General features: G+C 40.5%; 1 pseudogene; it reads left to right on the top strand.

Moving 5' to 3' along the window:
- Window positions 1-4283: 4283 nt before the first annotated feature.
- On the top strand, window positions 4284-4489 carry LOC129690953 (U4 spliceosomal RNA; annotated as a pseudogene).
- Window positions 4490-6820: the final 2331 nt, after the last annotated feature.

The following is a 6820-nucleotide window of genomic DNA, read 5'->3' as shown; positions in this document are numbered from 1 at the left end:
TATCTATCTATCTATCTATCTATCTATCTATCTATCTATCTATCTATCTATCTATATGAGTAATGAGTTCTGTGGTGATTTGAATAGGAATGGCTCCCATAGATTCATGTGCTTGAATACTTGGCCGTAGAAAGTGGCACTATTAGAAGGTGTGGCCTTGTTAGAGGAAGAATATCAATGCGGAGGCAGGCTTTGCGGTCTTATATGCTCAAGCTGTGGCCAGTGTGTCACACAGTCTCCCCTTGCTGTCTATGGTTCAAGATATAGAACTCTCAGCTCCAGCACCCTGTCTGCCTACACACTGTCATGTTTCCCACCATGATGATAATGGACTAAACCTCTGAAACTGTAAGCCAGCTCCAAGTAAATGTTTTCCTTTATAAGAGTTGCTATGGTCATGGTATCGCTTTACAGCAATAAAACCCTAACTAACATAAGTTATGTATGCATGCACATACATAGTGATGTTTTTCAAAGATTTTTTTTTACTTTTCTCCTTTGAGCTTTATACCTGGGCTCTTGTGCATGCTAGGTAAGCCCCTGTGTGATATCCCTAGCTACCAAATATTTTTACTTACAATTTTTATTTTGTATTCATTATTTATTCATTTGTGTGTGTGCATGTGGTCCTCTGTGTGTGTGTGTGTGTGTGTATGAGCGTAAACATGCCAAGGTTTGCTTGTAGAGGTCCGAGGACACCCTTGGTGTTGTACCTTATCTTCCACTTTTCTTGAGAAGGTCGCTTGTTTGCTGCTGCATATGCAGAGTCAACCTGGCCTGCAAGCTTTGGAAATTTTACTATCTCTGCCTCAAATCTTTCCATAGGACTGCTGGGATAATAAATCCTAGTTCATGCTGACTGCCTTCATGTTGGTTCTGGAGATCGAACCCCAGTCTCTCTTGCTTGCATAATATGTGCTTTATCCACTGAGATGTCTCACTGATCTTTTTAGTGTGGATTTTGAAGCTCTTGGTCAGACCCTTACTTTTTAGCTTCCCTCATTTACTCGCATCCCCGAAGCATTTTGTATATGGAATATCTTCTGGGGCTAGTCTGTAGAATGGCTGGAAACAATGATTTGATGTTTTCAATTTTCTGCCTTTTGTTGCATACTTCCCTTTTTAGGTTTCAAGGATAAATTCCGGGCAACACAATGTCATAGAAAACTCACTGAAGACCTGAACTCATCACCAAAAGCTATTTTTGTTTCACTTTTGATGAGAATACATTGCCCCCACTGTCCTCAACATATTTTGCCCACTTGCATTGACCAGAGGCTGCAGCCTTTCTAAAAGTGCGCTATGAACTCTGTAAAAGCATCTCTAATGGGAATGACCTTTTTCTTCTTAGGGTAGCCAGGATCCGGGAGTGATACATTATTCCCATTGTTCCACTTTATAGGTAAAGAATTAGAACTTACCATGGGGTTTGGCCTTCCCTGGGGCTTTAGTACTGGTGAATGTGACTAACAGCAGGCAATTAAAGTCACCTGATACAGAGTCAGTGACACTTCTTGTGGTGGCAGACAGAGTTCCTTAGAACACTCTAATTTCCTTGAGTGACATCAGTTTAACCTGTGGGAAATTCCTACAGGAAATCCACTCTTTTTACAGACTTATGTTCAAATGCATCAATATTCAGAAGGATCTCCTAAGCAGGGAGAGGCAGAGGCAGGGATGTCACTATTAATTCTAGGTCAGCCAGAACTACCTAGTGAGATGCACATCACCCAAGCTACAGCGTGGGTCTCTGTCTCAAAAACAATCACACAAAAGAGCTTCAGTCATCTCTCTGGAAGAAATACTCAACATAAAGGTTCAAAAATCCCCCTTGTGCTGAAACCATCTGGCCCTGGGCTTTTTTTTTTTTTTTTTTTTTTTTGGATGGGAGACTACAGGGGCTGTGGCTGGCTCTTTGATCACCTCCCCCTGAGGGGGGAATCAGCCCTCCCAGGCCCCAGAGGAAGACAATGCACCCAGAGACCTGATAGGCTAGGGTCAGAGGGAAGTGGACTAGGGAAGGGAACTAGGAGGAGAAGAGGGAGGGAGGGCAGGGTTGGGAGAGCCTACAGGAGGGGGATACACCTGGGATTCAAAGTGAATAAATTGTAATAACTTTTAAAAATTAATTTAAAAAATCCTGTCAGTCTGTTTTGGATTTACCTCTGTTCCAGGATTAAAGTACAAGAAAGAAAAAGTTTATTAACAGAATCTGGATGATATTATATCAAGCCTCCCCAGAAATGATTGGGTTTTACACTGAAGGGTTCAGAATAAGTCCTAGGGAAAATTCATGGCATCTCTAAACCTCAAGCAATTTACTGTGGCTGCCAAGGCCTCCACAGCAAGAGCTTTTCAATTGGTATATTTATACTTTCTTTACTTGGTATTGATTCTAAATAAAGATAAAAACCTTCCTTGATGGGAAGCGTATGAGTAAGAACAACGAATTAGTTTGTTTTATCTTCCCACTTGCCTTTTGCTGTGGCCATGAAAAGCTTTAGAAGCAACTGGGATGTAATCCTGGCAGCAGCCTCTGCCCTCAGAACAAGGAGGAGATGAAGTGGGTGGATAGTTGGGGTAACAGGAGTGGTGGGCTCTGCTGCGGATGCAAGGCTACAGCTTCCATCTGTGGATATGGGGGAAACATCACTGCTGAAGGTCTCCTGTTCTCTGAACTTCTCTGCTCACTCTGGATATTGACCCCCGGGATTGGCATTTCCTTCTTGATCTCTCTCTCTCCTTCTCCTCCACTTTCCCTCCCTCTATCCCTTCCTCACTCTTTCTTCTATCCCTCCCCCTCTTTCTTTCTCTCTTTCCTCTTCCTCCCTTCCTGCCTCTCTTTCTGTATCCTCATCTTACAATGCACTGCTTTCACCATAAATATTGACTTTGACTAGCCATATAAGTGACTCATAGTGATTTGCCTTATGGAATAAGTTGAGAGAATAGATGATTTTTTTTTCCAAAGAATTGTGTTGCTAATTTGATGGGAATTGCATTGAATCTGTAGATTGCTTTTGGTAAGATGGCCATATTTACTATCTTAATCCTGCTGAGCCATGAGCATGGGAGAGCTTTCCATCTTCGGATATCTTATTCTATCTCTTTCTTCAGAGACTTGAAGTTTTTTTTATACAAGTCTTTGACTTGCTTGGTTAAAGTACACCAAGGTACTTTATTACTTTTGTGGATATTGTGAAGAATGTTGTTTCCCTAATTTCTTTCTCAGCCCATTTGTATACAGGAGAGCTACTGAATTTTAAATTAATTTATTCTTTTATTAATTACAATTTTTTTGTTAATTTTTATTAATTACAGCTTATTCACTTTGTTTCCCAGCTGTAGTCCCCCATCCTCATCCCCTCCCATTCCCACCATCCCTCCTTCATCTCCTCCCATGTCTCTCTCCAAGTCCACTGATAGGGCAGGTCCTCTTTCCCTTCCCTCTGACCCTAGTCTATCAAGTCTCATCAGGACTGAATGCAATGTCTTCCTTTGTGCTTGGTAAGGCTGCTCCCCCCTCAGTGGGAGGTGATCAAAGAGCCAGTCACAGAGTTCATGTCAGAGACAGTCCCTGTTCCCCTTATTAAGGACCTCACTTGAAGACTGAGCTGCCATGGGCTACATCTGTTCAGGGGTTCTAGGTTTTCTGCATGCATGGTCCTTGGTTGGAGTATCAGTCTCAGAAAAGACCGCTGAGCACATATTTTTTGGTTCTGTTGTTCTTGTGGAGTTCCAGACCATTGCAGGTCTTTCTATCTCTCCTTCTTTGATAAGATTCCCTGATCTCTGCCCAAAGTTTGGTTATGAGTCTCAGCATCTGCTTTGATACCCTGCTAGGTAAGGTCTTTCAGAGGCCCTCTGTGGTAGGCTTCTGTCCTTTTCCCTGTTTTCTCCCTCTTCTGATGTCTACCGCACTTGCCCTTCTGAATGAGGATTGAGCATCTTTCCCAGGGTCCTCCTTCTTGCTTAGCTTCTTTAGGTGTACAGATTTTAGCATGTTTATCCAATCTTACATGTCTAATATCCACTTATAAGTGAGTATATACCCTGTGTGTTTTTCTGCTTCTGGGATACCTCACTCAGGATGATCTTTTATAGTTACCACCATTTGCCTGCAAATGTCATGATTTCCTTGTTTTTAATTGCTGAGTAGTATTCCATTGTGTAAATATACCACAACTTCTGTATCCATTCCTCAGTTGAGGGACATCTGAGCTGTTCCCAGATTATGGCTGTTACGAATAAGCTTCTACAAACACGGTTAAGCAAATGTCCTTAGGTTTGCACAGTGGCAGTATCGTAGTCAATGAGGTTTATCCAAGGAGCGATTATTGGTAATTGAAAACTTTTCCTTTGATCTTTTTTAATTGTCTTATTGCTCTAGCAAGGACTTCAGGAACTACGCAAGAATTGCAGTGCATCTACATAATGGAATACTACTCAGCACTTGAAAATAAGGAAATCATGAAATTTTCAGGCAAAAGATCATCCTGAGTGAGGTATCCCAGAAGCAGAAAGACACGCAGAGTTTGGGAGCACTGGTTATTAAATTCACACAAACACATGGTTGCTCATAACCATCTACAATGAGATCTGGTGCCCTCTTCTGGTGTTTGGACATATAAATAAATAAATAAATCATTTTTTTAAAAAAGTCTAGCTGAAAAACATGTGTAAAGTATTGTTTTTTTTCTTAAATGAACATAATCATGTTGCTGGTATGTGTGTTTGTGTGAATGAAATGAGTCAATATATCTAAAAACGTTAACAATGCCTATTCTGTGGTGAATGAAAAAAAAAGCTGTCATTAATAGAAACATCAGAATTTTACCTTTGTGTTATGTTCTGAATTTTACCTTTGTGTCATGTTTACAATTTCTAGGCAACTGTATATGCTTTCCTGCATTTGCTGAACAAAGGGATATTTCCCCTGACATATCTTAGGTTCTTATTATCCTCCTCCAGCTGCCATAGCGTGTTTTAGAATGTTACTAAATTAATCCAAACATAATTATTTGATGAGATAATTAGAATTCGGATAATAGAATGACACAGTTATTCTAGGACATTTAATTTATACATCAAAAGAGAAGTTCCATGAAGGCACAATGGAACTAATTTAAATTGTAGACATCTTGATAATCTTCTTAGGAATTGGTCACTGTACTGGGCAGATAGCAAAGATCAGCAAGAGCAATTGATAATATCTGAATACTAATGTGCTTGTTCCTGCTCATAAGCTTGTAGATGGATGCTCTAACACAAGAAATGCCAACAAAAGCTTTTTAGGATAAAAAAAAAATTAGCACCCAGGAGGTAGGGATGAAGAGCTTAGTTGGTATAACACTTAGCTAGCATAAATGAAAACCAGGGTCTCTTCCCTAGCACCATATAAAAACAGGCATGGAAGCAAACACCTGTAAACCCCAGAAGTAAGATAACCAGGAGTTCAGGGACACCATCAGTAATATGGCGAGTCTGAGTCTCATCACCTGGTCTCACAAAAGAAGAGAGGGTTAGCATCTTCCTTTTGCAAAAGTAAAGAAGCCTAGAATGATAAAAGAACCAGCCCAAGGTTATATAGGCATAAGAGGCAAGACTGAACCTAAACTTCAGCTATTCTCAATCAATCCATGGTAAGAATCTCTCTTTCAGGTGAAAATTTATTCCTGAGCATCTGCTCTCTAAGTAAAACCAATTCACAACAGGCCAGGGAACTCAGGTGATTCAGGTCACATAAGAAGTATTATCTGAAATATTCATTAGGCTTTCTGCTTCACTTTTCCTGAGTACTTCCTCAATTATACTAGGAAGTTTCTTGACTTAGTGGGTTTTCCCCTTATTTGCTCACAACACTGCTATGATTCACTCAGCAAGTGGTTTCAATGGTGAGGGAAAGTACCAGCATTTTGTTGTGTTTACTCACTCACTGGACCTCTATAGCAGTCACAGGTTGTAATCCCACGAAAGCAAACATTTGATGGTAGTTAGAACAACACTGGAATTGGCCCCTGGAGAGGAACTGTATAACCCCTCTGCTTCCTCTAGTTTCTCTGGTACAGTTCTGCAAACATTGCAGCAAGCTTTCTGCATGGACTTTGAGTATTCTTTGGTGGCTTGGAAAGAACAAGTGAAAATGGACTTATCATAGCAGCAAACAAACCAACAGACCACAATGATTCACACCATCTGCGTGCAGTGGCATTCCTCTGAAGACACTTACCGTCAAGAATCCAGGGAGGAAGACTGAGCTGGGGACTTCCTCTAGCTAGTGATAGGATTTGAAATTGCCCAACAATAGAGAGTGCAGATAAGGTTGTTTGCAGTATGACATTTCGCTGGATTCTGGTTTCAGTGATATTGAGCTATTGTTACCTTTTCCTAGGGGATCTTTATTTGACTAATATATTCACACCTGCTAGCTGCTGGGAAGAAACAGAAAGAAAAAGGAAAGGTGGGTGAGTGTTGGGGAATATAAAGAGAGAGAGGAAGATGAAAGGGTTATGATACAAACATACGGGGTGATAGTGGGAGAGGTCTAACATACAGAGGAAAGCTAAAGCCTGAGAGAGGACATTGAGAACCCAGGGGAAGAATATTATTTATACATAGGTACAAAGCTTTCACAAATAAGGTAGCTAATAGCACAGGGCAAGTCCTCTTTTAACTTACCATTCTCTAATTGACTTGCTCATGAATATTGCTTCCATTCATATTGTCATTCTCTATTTAGCACTAACTGTCTTCCAGGTATAAAACAAGGCAATTCACCAAATAGAAAAAAAAAAAGGAAGGAAATTTTGTATCTAGTTCA

This window comes from Psammomys obesus, unplaced genomic scaffold (genome assembly GCF_907164565.1).
Source record: "Psammomys obesus unplaced genomic scaffold, mPsaObe1.curated_primary_1811, whole genome shotgun sequence".
Classification (NCBI taxonomy): Eukaryota; Metazoa; Chordata; class Mammalia; order Rodentia; family Muridae; genus Psammomys; species Psammomys obesus.
This window is presented reverse-complemented; position numbering and strand designations above follow the sequence as displayed.